The sequence below is a fragment of the Sus scrofa genome, chromosome 16 (assembly GCF_000003025.6).
Source record: "Sus scrofa isolate TJ Tabasco breed Duroc chromosome 16, Sscrofa11.1, whole genome shotgun sequence".
NCBI lineage: Eukaryota > Metazoa > Chordata > Mammalia > Artiodactyla > Suidae > Sus > Sus scrofa.
In genome coordinates, this window is record NC_010458.4 from 39135179 (window position 1) to 39152956 (window position 17778).

General features: G+C 37.4%; 1 protein-coding gene across 10 annotated transcripts in view; it reads right to left on the bottom strand.

Moving 5' to 3' along the window:
- Positions 1-17778, bottom strand: part of PDE4D (phosphodiesterase 4D) — a 1509235-nt gene that overhangs the window by 1237879 nt on the left and 253578 nt on the right. Inside the window, exon 1 of one of the 10 annotated variants that reach the window (XM_021076870.1) lies at positions 11234-12107. The exons of the other annotated variants lie outside the window; for them this stretch is intronic. The gene's annotated coding sequence lies outside the window, so the exon portion shown is untranslated. Of the gene's footprint in view, positions 1-11233; positions 12108-17778 lie in introns of those variants that run through there. 10 annotated transcript variants of the gene reach the window in all.

The following is a 17778-nucleotide window of genomic DNA, read 5'->3' on the forward strand; positions in this document are numbered from 1 at the left end:
TGGAAGTTCCCAGGCTGGGGGTTGAATTGGAGCTGCAGCTGCAGCCTATACCACAGCCAGGGAAACACCAGATCCAAGTCACATCTGTTAGCTACAATGCATCTTAGTCAATGCCAATCTTTAACCCACTGAGCAAAGCCAGGGATCAAACTCGTATCTTCACAGAAACTACGTTGGGTTCTTAACCCACTGAACCACAACAGGAACTCCAAAATTTATTTCATTATTTTTTATGGCTGAGTAATATTCCACTGTATGTACCTGTGTTATATGTTTGTGTGTGTGAATACTTTATTGATTCATCTGTTGCTGGATGCTTAGGTTGCCACCATACATTGGCTATTGGAAATAATGATGCTGTGAACATTGGGTGCATGTGTCTTCTTGAACTGGTGTTTTCATTTTTTTCAGATATATACCCAGGAGTGAAATTACTAGATCATGTGGTAGTTCTATTTTTAGTTTTTTGGGAAATTTCCATACAGCTGTTCCAATTTATATTTCCACCAACAGTGTATGAAGGTTCCTTTTCTCCACATCCTTGCATTAACATTCGGTTTTAAATATTTTCTAATTTTTATTATGGTTTTTGCCTTGACTACTGTGTTGCCTAAAAGTGTGTTTATTAATTTTCAAATCTGATATTTTTAATTGCCTTTTTGCTTAAATTCATAATTTAATTGCATAACAGTCAGAATTACCTTTCCCAATTCTCCCTATTCACTCTTTCTAGAATGCCTATTATACAGTTAATTTTCTCTTTCTCTTCAATGTATCTCTAACTTTCATATTTTCTTTTTCTCTTCAGTGTATTCTGGTTAATTTTATCAAATTACATTAAAGTTGATTAATTCTCTCTTCAGTTGTGTTTAATTTGTTGTTTAACACATTTGATAAATTTTATTCCAATTGCGTATTTTTCACTTTTAGGATTTTATTTTTTTAATCACTTGTGATAGAACATGGTAGAGGATAATGTGAAAAAAAGAATGTATATATGTGTATAACTGGATCACTTTTCTGTGCAGTAGAAATTGACCGAACATTGTAAATCAACTATAATAAAAAAGTTTTTTAAAAAGAACTGTATTTTTTATAAATCTAATTTTTCTTATATCTACAATATGTTTTTATGTCTTAATCATTTTTACACTGTCTCATTAGATAGTTCCATCGTTTGAAGGTATTAGATTTTCAACCCTGCTCTTTGTTGTGCTTTATAGCTTACTCATGGGGGCCTTTTTCCTTATGTTTTATAATTTTAGGTTATAAGCTAATCTTCACAAGGAATTATCTGTAGGAAACCTGTAAAGCTTGTTTTCATGTAATCTTCTTCCCAAGAGGCTTACAACTGATTCTGCGAATGTTTCAAAGTTATCAGTGATCTAGGATCTTTTGAGTGAATTTCTCAAGTTCTGACACTTTTCCATATCATACAAGGAGTAGAAATTCAAATCCCAAATCCAAATGAGATACAAATCAACAGTGATATGTGATCAGGAGAAATATCATATTCTAAGACATAACTTTCTTGTCTCTTCTATACTAATGGCGGATTTTTTTCCCCTAGAGCCTTCATTCAAAGCTCACAACTTTGTGCTGAAGATCCCTGTTCTAACCCACAGTCTCAATTTTTCGTTTCACATCTACACATGGTTGCTAAAACCTAAACCCTTGGTTTAGGGAAACTAAATATAGCTTCCCAAGAGCAACCACAGCACGATTTACATGTTTGTCCCTGAGGTTTTCAATTCCATCTTTATTTCTAACTCATGTTTTTTTTTCCTTTCAAGATCAAATACGAGTGAAAGAGGTTGTCTGTTTTATCTAGTAGTTCTAAGTGTTTACACAGGGCACAGTATTAAAAGTTTCAGCCATGTTTCTAGACCTGAAAGTTAAAAACACAACTTTTCTCTAGTAAAAATCAACTCTACCACAACTGAAAAGCTGGATCCTTGTAACATACCCACTGTAAAACTTTTTAAGCTCAAAAGTGTTTTATCCAAGACTTGTTTCATCCCTCTTAGTCCCAGTTTCAAGAAACCACGTAAAAAATATATAACTAAGATCTGTATATAGCCCAGAATTCCAATTTTTAGAAATTTTCATTTTATTCCACATGGATCCAAAAAAGTCCTTCAGTTTTCTGGACTCTCTCAGAAGCTCTTCCAATCATATTTTTCTAGAATGTCTACACGCAGATCATTCTCCATTTAAGTTTTTCTGCTCACTATCAACAAAGTTCTTTGGCTTTTCTTCTTTCCATTCACTCGATAGAGCTTTTCTAAGTGCTTACTTTATTCTAGACAATGGGAACATTGCCCCAAACAAATCTAACCTCTGGATTCACAGAATTCAAACCTCAGTGCAAGGGAAAGAACAAAAATAATAAAAAAATATATTTTAGATTGAAATAAAAAGTATAAATTAATAAATATATTTGCGTTTGAACATCATGAAATGGCCAATATTTGCTAATGTTCTTGACCCACAAAAGAGGCAATTTCATAGCATTCAACTTAACAGACTATGACAGGTGGTGATAAGTGCTATGAAGAAGAAGGCAAGGTAAATGGATTGAATGATGGGGTGAGTATGTGTGTGCTATTTTGGATAGCATGGCCTCCAAAGCCTCTCTCAGAATGTGCTGTTTGAAAAGAGATGGGAGTGCAATGCAGAAGTGAGTGATGTGGCTACCTAGAGGAAGAACATTCCAGTGAGAACAATATGCTTGTGGAAAGGTGCTGAGAAGGGAGGGTGGATGGCGTATTCAAGGAACAGTGATGAAAGCAGAGGGACCCAAGTGGAGTAAATGAGAATGAGAGTGGTGCAAGATGAGGGCAGAGAGGGGGTAAGGGGTAGAGCCAGAAATGCCATGTCAGCCCCAGTAAAAACTTCCTATCTCACTGCTCCTGAGATGTGAAGCCTTTGGAAAGTCTGGACAGATGAGAGGCAAAACCAGATTTGGATTTTCAGTGATGTGGGGCCAGCCTCCAGGGGTCCAGATGGACATAGGAGATAGTGAGGAGGCTGTGGCATTAGCCCAGGGTGAAAACATGGTAACTTAGACTTGAGTGGTAGCAAAGGAAATAGAACAGGCTGGATACTCACAACTCTCTCATGACTCATTTAATCTTTCTTTTTTAAGACATATTTGTCTCACCAAAGTGTTGTCCCAACAAGTATATCGTTAAGCTTCCATATCCTGACTTTGGTTGATCCTGGTATTAAAAATCATCTTGCTTGCCTGCTGTCTAATTCCAATGGGAAACTTCTAGATCATTCTAAATTCAGCACCCTCAAAATCTACATTTGTATGTAGCATAGGCTAACACTTTTGCATCACCACTTTTGTCTCTAATTACTCTCAAGACAATGGCAACATAGCTGATCAAGAAGGCAATGGCATTCACTCCGCAAGAAGCATCACCAGAGAATGAGCATGTGCCTCCAAAGGCCACCACCGAGCTTCTGTCTCTTCCCAAAGATTATAACTGATGGGTGGACTGGGCTGAGCCACAGCAAGAAAGGGCCATTCATGGCCCCCTGTAATGTAAGGTCACTCCTCTGAGCAAGAAAACCCCTACCTATCCCTGCAGCCGGGCCCCTGTCTCAGAAGTCTCTATGCTCTGCAACTACCTAGAAAGGAAGTTGCCTTAAGGGAGTTACAGCCCTTTCAGGAGAAGCTGACCGCAGCTTAATAGCATGTTCATGCAACTTTGGCCCCATTTCCCCTCAAACCCACATAGGGCTAGGTGTGGTCTATTCAACATTTAGGGCAAAGTAATAACTAACTAGCTGAGCAAGATCAATACCAGGACACCATGGTATGTCAGAAACCCAGTTTCTGTCTCTCAGTGTCATGTGTCATTCAAGAGTAAAGCAGGACAATGTTTATAAAATATAATTTATTCGAGGGAATAAGTTGTGTCAAAATCATTTATCAACATATCTTCAGTTTAAAAATCCTAAAATATAGCTTGCATGTAATATGCAAACAGCCTACTAAGGAGAGGATCTGACTTTAAAATATCACTAAAATTCCGGCTCAGCTATAAAACTCACACACTTAAGATTTAATAGCACAGAGCTTAAGGAAGGTCACAAGTATTAGCACTAAAATAAATATTCAAAACTCATTTTCTGAAAAGGAATTTTGTAAAGATGCATTAGACATAGCTTTTAAAAAAAAATCTTCATTTGCACTATGAAATGAATGAGAAAACGGAACTCAAAATGTATTCATTACCCTGGTCTCTCTTCTACTTGTAAGTAAAACAGAAACTACCCATCTTAGTATTTGAAAAAATTAAGGTAAATGTGAAGGGATAGATATTTAAGACTACCAAGGCTTAAAATTACAGCTTGAATTCAATCTGCTATCAAAAGCACTTATGACACCAGATAATGTAAAATAAATTTGAAATAATTATTTAAAAGTCCACTGAAAAAGTTTTCCTTGAATTTCATTGCTGAAAATCCTCTTCTGCCAAAATTTCAAGGTCTCTCACAACAATTCTACCTTTCCTCGCTGACCCCACTAACTGAAAACCTGCCTTCTCTATAGATACTGACTTTATCATCAGACACATTGATTCCACTGCAAATTGGAGTCACCTTTAAGAGCTCTTCACAGCCTGGATATTTTTTCCATTCTAAATCATTATTCACTTTTCCTTATACTACACAAATTATATAACAACAACACTGAGGGAAACTTTTTTTAGTTTGAAAGTTTACTGCATGTAAAAGCATGCTCTTCTGATGTACCTGTGTCAGGTCCCCAGTCACTGAGCAGTGAGGATAAGCATCTCAAGAGGCAGGCTAGGAAGTGTCCCCAAGCAGGCAATAGTCTGGGTCTGGCTGGGCTAAAAGAAGCAAAGATTTGCATAGAAGCGACCCTGTGTTCCTGGGCTTCCTTAATCTAATAACTGATTATTTTCAAATACTGAGATGAAATGAATACTAAAGCTAAAAATACATGGGGGAATGGAGAACATGGCATTAATGTACCTTTTAAACAAAGAAAGATATTTTTCTCACTTATAAATGAATTACCTTCTTTTTAAAAAAAAATTTCACTCCAATTTGCAAAACCAATACTCTCCATGTTCACAGCTTAATTTTTCAGTACTTTTTTTTTGGGGGGGGGGGGGGCGGGAATCAGACATCAGCTACAGACCCATTCCAGCTGGTTTAGATTCTTTCTAATGATGTTTCAAAATTGCTGATGTTCCTCTGAAAAAAGGACAGTCCTTAAAATGTATAATCAACTGGTCATTAAGCTTTGGAGACAGGTGAAAGACCTTTGAAAATTTGGAGTGGTAACGGCAGAAGTATGGGCTGATAAAGAGACATGCAGAAATGCAGGATGCTACAGCTTTTAATATCTCAGTTTTAAGATTTGACTTCTATGAAAGGGGTGGACTACTGGAGAAATATCTAGCAGGGCAGGAATCAACTGGAAGAAAAGTTGCACACCCAGGAGAGTATGTGGTCTGTCTGATCCCTTTTCCTCCCAATGGATCCTATCTGTAAATTTTAAACACATATAGCTCATATATATATATGAACTAGAATAAGATTTTTACTCCTACCAGTTGGAACTTGATTAGAGTGTTGAATAGACTAGATTGAATTTTGGAGACTATACACATTAGTGGATTAAGTTAATGCTTCCAAGGGCCAATCACTGGACCATGAAGAAACAACTCACCAGCAAATGAATCACCATGAGTTATGGACAGCAACTAAAAGGCCAAATGAGAGTTCCACTGTGGCTTAGTGGGTTAAGGATCTAGGATATCCAACTTTGTCACTGCAGTGGCTCAGATCACTGCTGTGCTGCATGTTCAATCCCTGGCCCAGGAACTTTCATATGCCACTGTGTGGCAAAAAATAAATAAAAAAATAAAAGGCCAAAATGTATTAGTACCCAAGCCCATTTATTAAAACTAAGGGTTCTAAATCAAAAGGAGCTGAATGTCCTGATGGTTTTCAAAATAATAATTCAAAACAAATGTATCAATACTTCAGAAATGATATGTCCAGGTTAACCCGGCACAGAGTAAATGCTCAATTAGTATAGCTATTAATATACACGGAGAGTATTTATTAATGAGCATTTTTTCACTCATAGAAAATCTACTGAAAAGTAACAGCATGGTCCCAATATTTCCTGGAAGAAGAGGACTACTGCCTGAATTTAAACTTTGTTTCCTCAGAACAGTGTCATATTCACCCTTTCTCCTTACTGCAAGTTCAGTAATCATCTCTTCATATCAGATCATCTCAATGACATCAACTGAGATTGGAAAGAGCACATTTACTTCAACTCTACCAATAGTAACTCACAGGAATAACTCAGCATCCACAAAGAATCTCTCCTTTATATGTCATGATAATGATTCATGATGAATTTTTTATTTCCTGAAAAACATTCCAGTACCTCCAGATATTGGTCCTTGGAGTCAATGAGAAATGGGCTCAAATCGGAACTCTGCTGCTTATTGGTTATGTGACCTGGGAAACTGCTTTTCCATGAACCTCAATTTTCTCACTTATAATTCTAACACAGGAGGTTGTTATAAGTATTAAATAATTTAAATTCACAGTTAATTATTCTTCATCAACAGTATCATCAAGTTTCTCAAGAATAAGCTTGCTTTTGGCCATGATTTACTCTTGGGTCCAAAAAGTAGCCTATATTATATAATGTATTTTCCAACATAACCTCAGCAAGTGATTCCTCAAACTTTGCTTTTGTCCGTCTTTTTACATTTCTCCAAATTGATGGTGCCATTTTGAATGATCCTGACATTTAACAAGTTCATCATCTGTCTAGACACATGACATGCACTGTCAAAGAAGCTCATGATTTCAATATTTCGTTTGAGATTTTAGAATCTAAGTTTAGTGGATAAACATCAAAGGGGTTCTTTTATGCATCTTTACTAAGCCTAAATTATACAGAATCGCCACAAAGTTAATGCATCAGATTATGTCACTACAATTAACTAAAGGAGTTCTCTCTATTCTAAACTGTTGCCAGAATCAACTCTATACGTAGAGTCCAAAATCACATAATCAAAACAATCAAGGATATTATTACAAACTTCACCATCAGCTGGCACATGACTTTTCTAATTTATCTTTAACATGGCCTCATAGGACATTCAAAAACATTTTTTTAGAGTTTTTTTTTTTAATCACTTATTTAAAACATTAAGGGACAGACAAAAAATCAGAACCTACTTTATTTCATAACTGCTTAAATTATGGTTTTATTTAAAATATGAAATCAGTAACCCTAAACACCTGTGTCCCCAACCACCTAGAAACGTGCTCACAGTTTGAATCTCATGAAAGTTTTAGAATACAGGTTAGATAATTACATTTACTAGGTACATGTTCTATAAAAAAACCTTTCTAGCCAACACCTTGGGAAGAGTAAACAAAATATAATTAATTTTCCCTCAGGGAAATAATAATACACATCCCCAGCCATGAGGACTGACAAAGCAACACATTTAGAAGATGTGAGCTGACATAGCGTAGACGAGACAGAATGGGAAGATGAGGACAGATGTCTGAAAAAGTAGTATCCACACTGACAGGAAAAGGGGTGGACTTTCTTCTTGTGGAAGACATATATTGGGGTAGAAATAAGAAAGTTGACTTTTAAATTACTTAACAAAACTATAAAGACCTAAAATTCACACAGAATAAATGGCCAAGAAGAATCTGGATTTAATCCTACATGCAACTTGAAGGCACTGTTAAATCTTTAGAAGAAAAGAAAATGATAAAAATAGTATTCAGGAAAGACCATCCTCCAATCATTCCCACCTATTCTTAGCAGTTCCTCACAAAACATTTACTTTTAAGGAGTTTTTTTCTTCTTTGCTATTGGACAATTTTTGCAGCCCTAGCAACTCCTGAACTATTTGCAAAACAACAAAATTAGTACTTTAAAAAAGATGGCCTGCATACTTTTAAATATACTTTTAAAAGTTTCTGTCCTGTTTTAAGTGGAGTTCTTAGCTTACAGTGTGTCTGAAGGCATTTTGCATTTAGCTCCCTGATAAAATGACATGGGACTGAAAGAGACTGCGGGGAACTTACATTAACTTCCATCATGTCCAGTGGTTTGAGGAGTGAAGCTATGTTAGAGAAAGCATCACTGCCAGCATATGCTAACAGAATCCAGCAGCTTCTCAGACAAAATGGACATTTCTCCATCAATATGGGCCCCTTACCTCCACGGGGTGTCTTAAGCAATCCCAGCAGCAGAGGGATGTGGTTGCCAAATGCAGACACAATCTGTCCCCTCTCCTAAATGAGGTCGGTTCTCATTATTCTTAAGGAGTCACACAAGCTGTTGGCAATGCACTCAAGTGAAGAGCAAACCATACTGAGTAGTTGCAACACTTCAGATCTCCAAGAGCAGCAGAAGCAGAATGTGCCCACAGCCCTCAGCTGACTGGCAATTTCTGGACCCATTTAATAATGGATGAGACGAAGGGGAAAATGAAGCCTGTCACACACACATCGTTAGCCAGGCCTTGCTTGGGCAATGCTGAACTAACGGAAAGAGGGGACCATTTAGTAACTCGCTCCCTCCCCATTGCTCTATTACAAAACAGTCGGTAGAACTGTCTGCTCGGGCTGCCCATGCTGATGGCAGCATGGCTCTGCCTCATCCACTTGCCTTGGCATCGGTTAAAGCAATGGTGTGTGACTACACCTGCAGGAAAGAGCTCACCTGATGGAATGAGGCATTCATACAATTCAATAAGTAAATACAAACATATGAATGGACAACGTATAAAAGAAGAAAAATGATTTTTAATATATATTATATAACATATAATATATATTACATATTACATATAACATATAATATATATTAATATATAAAATTATATATTATAATATATAAGCTACTATATATTATATACTATATATGATATATAAGCTACTATATAATATATATAAGCTACTAAGGTGACAAAAATGAAACAAAACAAGGAACCTTTTTCCCATTAAAATTGGTCAATATTTTTCAATTGCTGAGGAATATGAAGTGAATTTGCAATGTCCATACATTGTCAGAAATAGCAAATACTGGCACAGACTTCTGAAAAGTAGCTTACCAATAGGTACATTATGCTTTGAAAATACCGTAGTGGAAAAAACAGGAAAAAATCCATGTCCAAAATGTTTACTTCAGTTCTTTTATAAAGCAAAATAAATAAAGATAAAATGAGAAAAAAAAGCCTAATTAGAAACTTTTTAATAAAAGATTAAGTATTTAAGAAAACCATGCAGGAGCAAGATAAAAATTCTATCTGTGAAAACTATGTCACCTGGGACTTGTGTACTTTTTAAAATTTTATTGTGCAATATTTCTTACATACAAAATAGCATATATAATGATTATAAATGCCTTATATAATTTCAAGTGAAAAAATCAGGATATAAAATTATATATAGAATATGATCACAAAAATTCCCTTTGCACAAAATATGTCTAGATGAAATAATCTGAACTCTTATCAGTGATTATTCTTTAGAAGTGAAATGATAGGTAACTTTTTTCTGCTTTTTTCTACTTACAAAAGGTTATTTAACTTCTGATAAATATAAGCTCATCATATCTCAAACTTTAGATGCTAAATTGGGTAAAGTCAGAACCACCAATTTCATTTATTTATTTTTTCAACATAGACTTGTTGAGTCCCTTCTATAACCCTAAAACACTATTGAAGGAGGATAAAGGCATATGAGACATATTTCATGATCTCCAAAAGCTTATAAGACACACAACAGGGTGATGGAATAGCAAAGCAGACAAACTCATCATAATTTTAATAAATAAACTAAATTCATAAATACACAGTGGCAACGTGCAAGACGAAAGATGAAGCACTTTTCATGAGTGGTCTCATCTCTTCCTTATGTATCGGTGGTCTTGACAAACATCCCCAATTAACAATCCCACATTCTAAGGCAGATTCTGGACTCCAGGTGATGTGGAAAGTGTATCCAGGCGAAAAAAAGATGCCAGTTAAAAACTGCCTGCAAAGCTGTACTCTGCCCTTCTCTAATCTCCTTGCAGTTTTCTGTAATTTTATTCTGATGTTATCTTTATAACCATAAGAAACTCATAAATCCTGATCTTAGATAACATCTTGATGACAAATTCCACCCATTTCAAAAATCCACTTTATAATAACACACAACTCAAAAATTTTCAAGGCACTGTCTTCCATTTTTGAACTGTTTGACTCAACTCAATGCATTTATTCAATATCTTTTTGGTGTCAAGCACTGGGCTAGAGCTCCTTCATACAAGATGAAAAAGAAATAGCCCCTGCCTTCAAAAAACAAGGCAAAAGGGAAACATGGAACAGGTAAACTATTATCTACAATTTATCTATAGAGCTCTGAGTTCTTGGCTCACAGTTTTACTGAATTTCTAGAATGGGCAGTAAGGAAAGACTGGCTTCCTCTGATCTCCTTTGCAGATAAGCCTGGTCAAGAGTGGGAGGCATTAAGTTTGTATTAAAGGGAAAAAAGGAACCACAGTTGGGTAACTGAAGGAAACTGCTTATGAAGATGTGAAGATCTACAATGTACATTTTTTAAAGGCTCAAGTCCTTCAATAAAGAACTGTTTAGATTCATTTAATCTTATGCACCCTCCCAAAAACCACCCATTTTTTAAAGAGGATCATTTTTCATCTTATATCTGTTAACATCCCATGGAAAACCCACAGGGAAAAGCTGCTCTAGTCTTTCCCCACATTTAATGGTGATAAACTGAGGCTTAGAGACACTTAGTAAATCATGCACCTAAAATCATACTGGTCTCTATGGCAGAAACAGAGTTGGAAGCACTAAGTCATTCCAATGCTAATCCTACATCCTATAGATTGTATATACCAATGCCATTTAAAAAAAAAATCACACATTTTGGATAGTGACTGACAGAACCAGCATGATTTTAGCACAGAGCAGAGAAATTCTAGCAATGCGTAGAGCTGGGGAAAAGAAAAGAAAAAAAAAAAGTGATGGTCTAAGTGAACATAAGTCAACAACACAAGATTAATTCAAATTAGAAAAGCCAGTATTCTCAATCTAGAGGAGGAAAAGCCTTAACCTAGTCACAGTAAGGGAATTAGAGTAGTTGTCCTCTAGGGTGGACGTGTTCTTCAACTGTCGATCTGTACCTGTACCCCGGATGATGACAGGATGTGCATGTAACTCCATTTCCATAAAGAGGATCATCCCAGTGGAGGCAATGAACAACAAAAACTGATCATCCTTATCCTTCTCTTAAAACCATCTAACTGCACAATGACTTCCTGAGGAAGCTGGTGTCCTCTACACTGGAACTTTCATTAAAAAAGAAAGAAAAAAATTACTGTCTCCTGGGAAAGGTATAAGAACAGTCCAAGAAAAGAGATGGACTTGATACAATTTCAAAGTCATTGTTAACCTTTGGAGCCAGCCTATGAGTCAGAGGCTGGCCGTCCTGTCTGTGTGCTATCTAGAGACTCTGCCTCCCATTCTAATTCTTTGCCTCACCTGTTCCTCATTTTATTGTTTATTGGCATCTCTGTCTACCCTTTGGGGAAACATGAAAATGAAAGAAGACTGGAAACACATTATTATATTGAATTCCTTTGTACAGAGATTTTTTTTTGAATGTAAGAAACAATAGATGATAAAAATTATGGCTAAAATATGATTTGGATTATAGGTGCCTTGGTGTATCCCATTTCTTGATCAAGTAGAAACAACTGAATGTTGGGAGTCATCACTGAGCAAGCTATGTTAGAGAGGAGTTGCTCTAATTAATGTTCCAAACTTAGATTTTTCAGAACCAATTTTTCTACTCCAAAAAAGAATCCATGAAGGTTTGAACCAACTCTCTTTCTCCCATATATTCTCCCCTGCATCTCTTTTTATAAACTACTGCTAAAAGGAAATGATTCTGAGAAGACTTTAGAAGGGTTGCAACATGTAACTAATTAACTACCTTTCAATTCAAGTTAAAACAATATCTGGAGTTCCCGTCGTGGCGCAGTGGTTAACGAATCCGACTAGGAACCATGAGGTTGCAGGTTCGATCCCTGGCCTTGCTCAGCAGGTTAAGGATCCGACGTTGCCATGAGCCATGGTGTGGGTCGAAGATGTGGTTCGGATCCCAAGTTGCTGTGGCTCTGGCGTAGGCCAGCAGCTACAGCTTTGATTCGACCCCTAGCCTGGGAACCTCCATAGGCTGCGGGAGCAGCCCAAGAAATAGCAAAAAGACAAAAAAAATTAAATTAAATTAAAAAAAAAAAAAACATGTAATCAACCACTACAGCAAAATCCCTCCATTTAAAATAAGAATATGTATGCTTTGGGCATATCTGAATAAATTAGTGCCAGTGGTCTCCAGAATAATTTTGCTCATCATAAAACAAGGGGGTAGACTGAGTTTAACACTTATAGCCTAAGGACAATGTCCAAGCTTTAAAGAATTCAGTGATTTTTTAAAAAAAATCTATGATTATTGATCAAGTTTATAATGTACTCCTAGAAGCACTACCTAGAAGAAAAACCTCTTAAGTACATAATAAGAAAAAAGAAATTGACAATTTCCTGGGCTCCAAGCATGCATAAAACGGCCTGCTGTTTTTTATCTTTTTGAATTCCTCCTAACCCTGCATCCTACCTCGCCTTCACCAGAAGACCTGAAGTTTCCCTGTGTCTTCTTGGCACTAATCAAGTCCTATAACTAGGTGAATGACAGAACTTTAGCGTTCTCTGTGTACTTCACGCACAGAGAATTACCGCCCAAGTCTTTCTAGTCTCCTCACCAACCTTCTGCCTCAGTGTAAGACAAAGGGAAGATAAATAAGCTCAGGTCCATCTGATATGTCATCATTACCCAGAAAGCTTATTATCACCTAGACTTAGCAATAATGTCGATTGTACCATGGCCCTAAACACACTGCACAAAATACCACCATTATAGAATAGATAGCCAATTACATTCGAGTTGGTTCCTCAAACACTGAGATGAACACGTGGTCTGATAACTAATTTAAATGACTTGTAAGTGGGGCTATCTTTCAGTGGACAAAGCTACAGCAGAAGTATAAAACAGAATAGTGGTTAAGAGACTTCTTCTTCTCAAGTTGGGATCATGGTAGTTCCCCACATGTAAATGCTTATTAAATGGTAGCTACTATGAGCATCACCTTCTTAACAGAAGAGCCCCTGAACCGCAGAAATCTCTTTATTTCACACCAAATATCCTGCTGACAGGAAGCTTTCCTTGTCCTAAGATTTAATTTTAAAATATAATGATTTAATGAAAATATGCAAGGAGACTAAGACCATCTCCAGTTTTCAGCAGAGTAGAATTCATATTATAGAAACCAGAAATCACTTTCAAAAATACATTGACCTTTGATTTCCTTGATTAATGTTTTATAGTTCTCAGCATATAGGTCCTTTGCCTCCTTGGTCAGGTGTATTCCGAGGTATTTGATTTTTGGGGGTGCAATTTTAAAAGGTATTGTGTTTTTGTATTCCTTTTCTAAAGTTTCATTGTTAGTATACAGAAATGCGACTGATATCTGAATGTTAATCTTATATCCTGCTGCTTTGCTGAATTTCTTGATCAGTTCAAGTAGTTTTTGGGTTGAGTCCTTAGGGTTTTCTATGTATAGTATCATGTTGTCTGCATACAGTGACAGTTTTATCTCTTCTCTTCCTATTTGGATGCCTTTTATTTCTTTTGTTTGTCTGAACGCTGTGGCTAGGACTTCCAGTACTACGCTGAATAACAGTGGTGAGAGTGGGCATCTCTGTCTTGTTTCAGATTTTAGTGGGAAGGCTTTCAGCTTTTCTCCATTGAGTATCATATTTGCTGTGGGTTTGTCATAAATGGCTTTGATAATGCTAAGGAATGTTCCCTCTATACCCACTTCGGTGAGAGTTTTTATCATGAATGGATGTTGGACTCTGTCAAATGCTTTTTCAGCATCCATTGAGATGATCAGATGGTTTTTGACTTTTATTTTGTTAATGTGGTGTATGATGTTGATTGATTTGCATATGTTGAACCATCCTTGTGAACTTGGGATGAATCCACCTAGTCATGGTGTACGATCCTTTTGATATGTTGTTGCACATGGTTGGCTAAAATTTTGTTGAGAATTTTTGTGTCTATATTCATCAAATGAATTTTTTGATGGTATCTTTGTCTGGTTTTGGAATTAGGGTGATGGTAGCATCGTAGACCTGAATAGACATTTCTCCAAGGAAGATATACAGATGGACAACAAGCACATGAAAAAATGCTCAACATCCCTGATTATTAGAGAAATGCAAATCAAAACTACCATGAGATACCACCTCACACCAGTCAGAATGGCCATCATTAATAAGTCCACAAATAACAAGTGCTTCAGGGGGTATGGAGAAAAGGTAACCCACCTGCACTGCTGGTGGTAATATAAGCTGGTACAGCCACTATGGAGAAGAGTATGGAGGTACCTTAGAAATCTATACATAGAACTACCGTTTGACCCAGCAATCCCATTCTTGGGCATATATCCAGGCAAAACTTTCCTTTAAAAAGACACATGCACCTGCATGTTCATTGCAGCTCTATTCACAATAGCCAAGACATGGAAACAACACAAATGCCCACTGATAGATGATTGGATTAGGAAGAGTGGTGTATATATACACAGTGGAATACTACTCAGCCATAAAAAAGAACAAAATAATGCCATTTGCAGCAACATGGATGGAACTAGAGACTCTCATACTGAGTGAAGTTAGAAAGAAAAAGACAAATACCACATGATATCACTCATATCTGGTATCTAATATACAGCACAAATCCACCTTTCCACAGAAAAGAAAATCATGGACTTCGAGAATAGACTTGTAGTTGCCCAGGGGGAGGAAGAGGGAAAGGGAGTGGAAGGGATTGGGAGCTTGGAGTTAACAGATGCAAACTATTGCTTTTGGAATGGATTAACAATGAGATCCTGCTGTGTAGCACTGAGAACTATGTCTAGATACTTACAATGCAGCACGACAATGGGAGAAAAAAATTACATTTACATGTATGTGTAACTGGATTCCCATGCTGTACAGTGGGAAAAAAATAATAAAACAACGTACATTGACATTGTACCCTTACTTTTCAACAATGCTTTCTGGCTTTGTCAGCTAAACCTTGGCAAGGACCCCTCCACCCCCAATAGAATAAGGCCTGGGTTCACACTAACAGTGGTGATGGGGGGAGAGTGGCAGAGAGGAGGATCGCATGCACATCTTCTGCAAGATAACCCCCTAGGGAGGTCAGAAAGTGGAACAAAGAAGCAGTTGGAATCAAGTAAGATGTGCCTGGACTCTAATTTCTTGTACTTTGGGATGACCATTTGTTATCTGTGCAAGAAGGAGAGCCAGTCTGGATGCAGATGGAGGGAAAGCAGCAGAAGAGAAATCATTACAAATTATAAACAAAAACTCTGTGTTTGTGATTGACAACTTCTCCTGGAACTTCCCGAGGGAGCCAATTAGTTCCAGTTGCTGAGGTGGGTTTGGTCACACAAACCTCTGTGCTGACGCCCACCTGCACTACACCCACCTCTTGTGAGGCAACAAAGTCTCTGTTAATGAGGTTCAGGACCAATGGTCCCACAGAGGGAGTCCCACTAAGGATGCTCCTGCAGATGCCTTAAGAGAAACTGGCAGAGAAACTCCCTAACAATCTACTGTCTTACTGGGAACCAAACACTTTGAAATAATGATTTGGCTCATTCTTTCCACTCCTCTTTTCCTTTACTCCTTATTATCTGAAGCAACAGTGACCACACACCCCAGAAATTTCTATTCTAACCTGTTGTTCCACCTGCTGCGCTCTGGTGTTTTTTATAAGTGGAAGAAGCAATGTGGCAAGGGGCAAGTTATAAATCCAGGCAAAGAACAAATGACAAGAATTAGTCATATCTCTATAGTCACTGTTTCCAGGAGCAGGGAGAGACAGTTAACACAAGCCCTACAAAACAGTTAAAGCAGGGTGTAGCAATATCTGGGAAGGTGCCTGGCCAAACTGCTCTTATTATAAAACACAACATGATGTCTCCAATGCTTCAATACGTAGGGCTCAGGATGCCCTGTGAATCTATTTAGCGTAACTCAGAAAAACTGACACAAGTTTGGTCGTCTGGTCTCCTGAGAAATGACACTTATTCTCGTGGTTCTTACTATCAAACAATTAATAAACAAGTGCTAACAAACACCCATGATGAGCAGAGCACTTGTAGAAGGAACTCTGGGAAAGAAAAGAAAATGCCTCAAAGTTCTTGGCTTCAAAAAGCAAAAATGAACAAGGTTAACACATTGAGTGATATTACATGTGAAAAATAATAAGCCTAGGAGTTCCTGCTATAGCTCAGTGAGTTAAAGACCTGATGTTTCTCTGCGAGGATGCAGGTTTGATCCTTGGCCTCACTCAGTGGGTTAAAGATCCTTCATTGCCACAAGCTGTGGTGTAGGTTGCAGATGCAGCTCAGATTAGGCATTGCTGTGGCTGTAGTGTAGGCCTCAGCTGCAGCTCCAATTCAAGCCCTAGCCCAGGAAATTCTAAGGGCCGAAGGTGTGGCCATTAAATTAAAAAAGAAAGAAAGAAAGAAAACAAAAGCCTAAAAATGTTGAGCTCTGAAAAGGAAACAAAGAAATAAATGCAAGAAAGTCTCCCCCAGATAAGATCAGGTATGGGTTTAATTGTTTGAGTCACGAGACTTAGGTTTGGAGGGATGGGTAAAACAAAACTTCAGAAGTGAGAATGCACAAAATGGCAAGTCCTAAACTATAAGACCCAATGATCAGAGTTCCTGCTATGGCTCTGTTTGCTGTGGAGGCACATGTTCAATCCCAGTGCAGTGGTTAAAGAATTTAGCATTGCTGCAGCTGTGACTCAGATTGAGTCTCTGGCCCAGAAACTTCCATATGCTGCAGGTGCAGCCATAATTTTTTTTTAATTTAAAAAAATTTAATTAAAAAAATTTTAAAGCCCCAATGATCAAAAAGATACTCAGATTCTCCTCAAGCTCAAATCTTCATGAAAACAATCAAAGGGAAATCAGAGTTCCTAAGTTTTGCATAGGCCAAATTCTCTCTGACATGACTCATCTTTGTGGCCCAGGTAAGTGGCTACTGATTAATTTGATCTCAGTACAAATAGAAGAGGATGGTACCTTGGCTTACTGACAGCTAAAGAAATCACAAAAACAGTAGCATGGAGGCTCTCCACTCCACTCCTGTCCTTTCTCTGTGTCAGGCAGCAGCCTTTTCCATGAACAAATTAGAGCTAGAGAAAAGAGTCCAGGCAAAACAAAACAGAGAGACAGGCACTAAATTCTTTTAAAGTTCATTAGGCAAATGGACCAGTATGTCTCAGAAGGTATGAAATATAGCTGGTGGCCAAATTCAGCAATATTTGGCAAGGTTTGCCTTAACAGACGTGCATCAGCCTGACACCAGGCTGTGAATAGAGGATGTGGGTTAAGTCTTCAGGATCCATCCTTCCCTTAGGCTTCCCAGGGATACCTCTGATATCAGAAGAAGCTAGAAGGTGAATGTGCACTCTGCTCACACATCTCACTCCATTTCAAATCATGGAATAACACAATTCTATAATTGGAAGTAGAGAGCATATACTGTAATTCTCATCCAGAAAGGGCCCTTAGAATTCTCT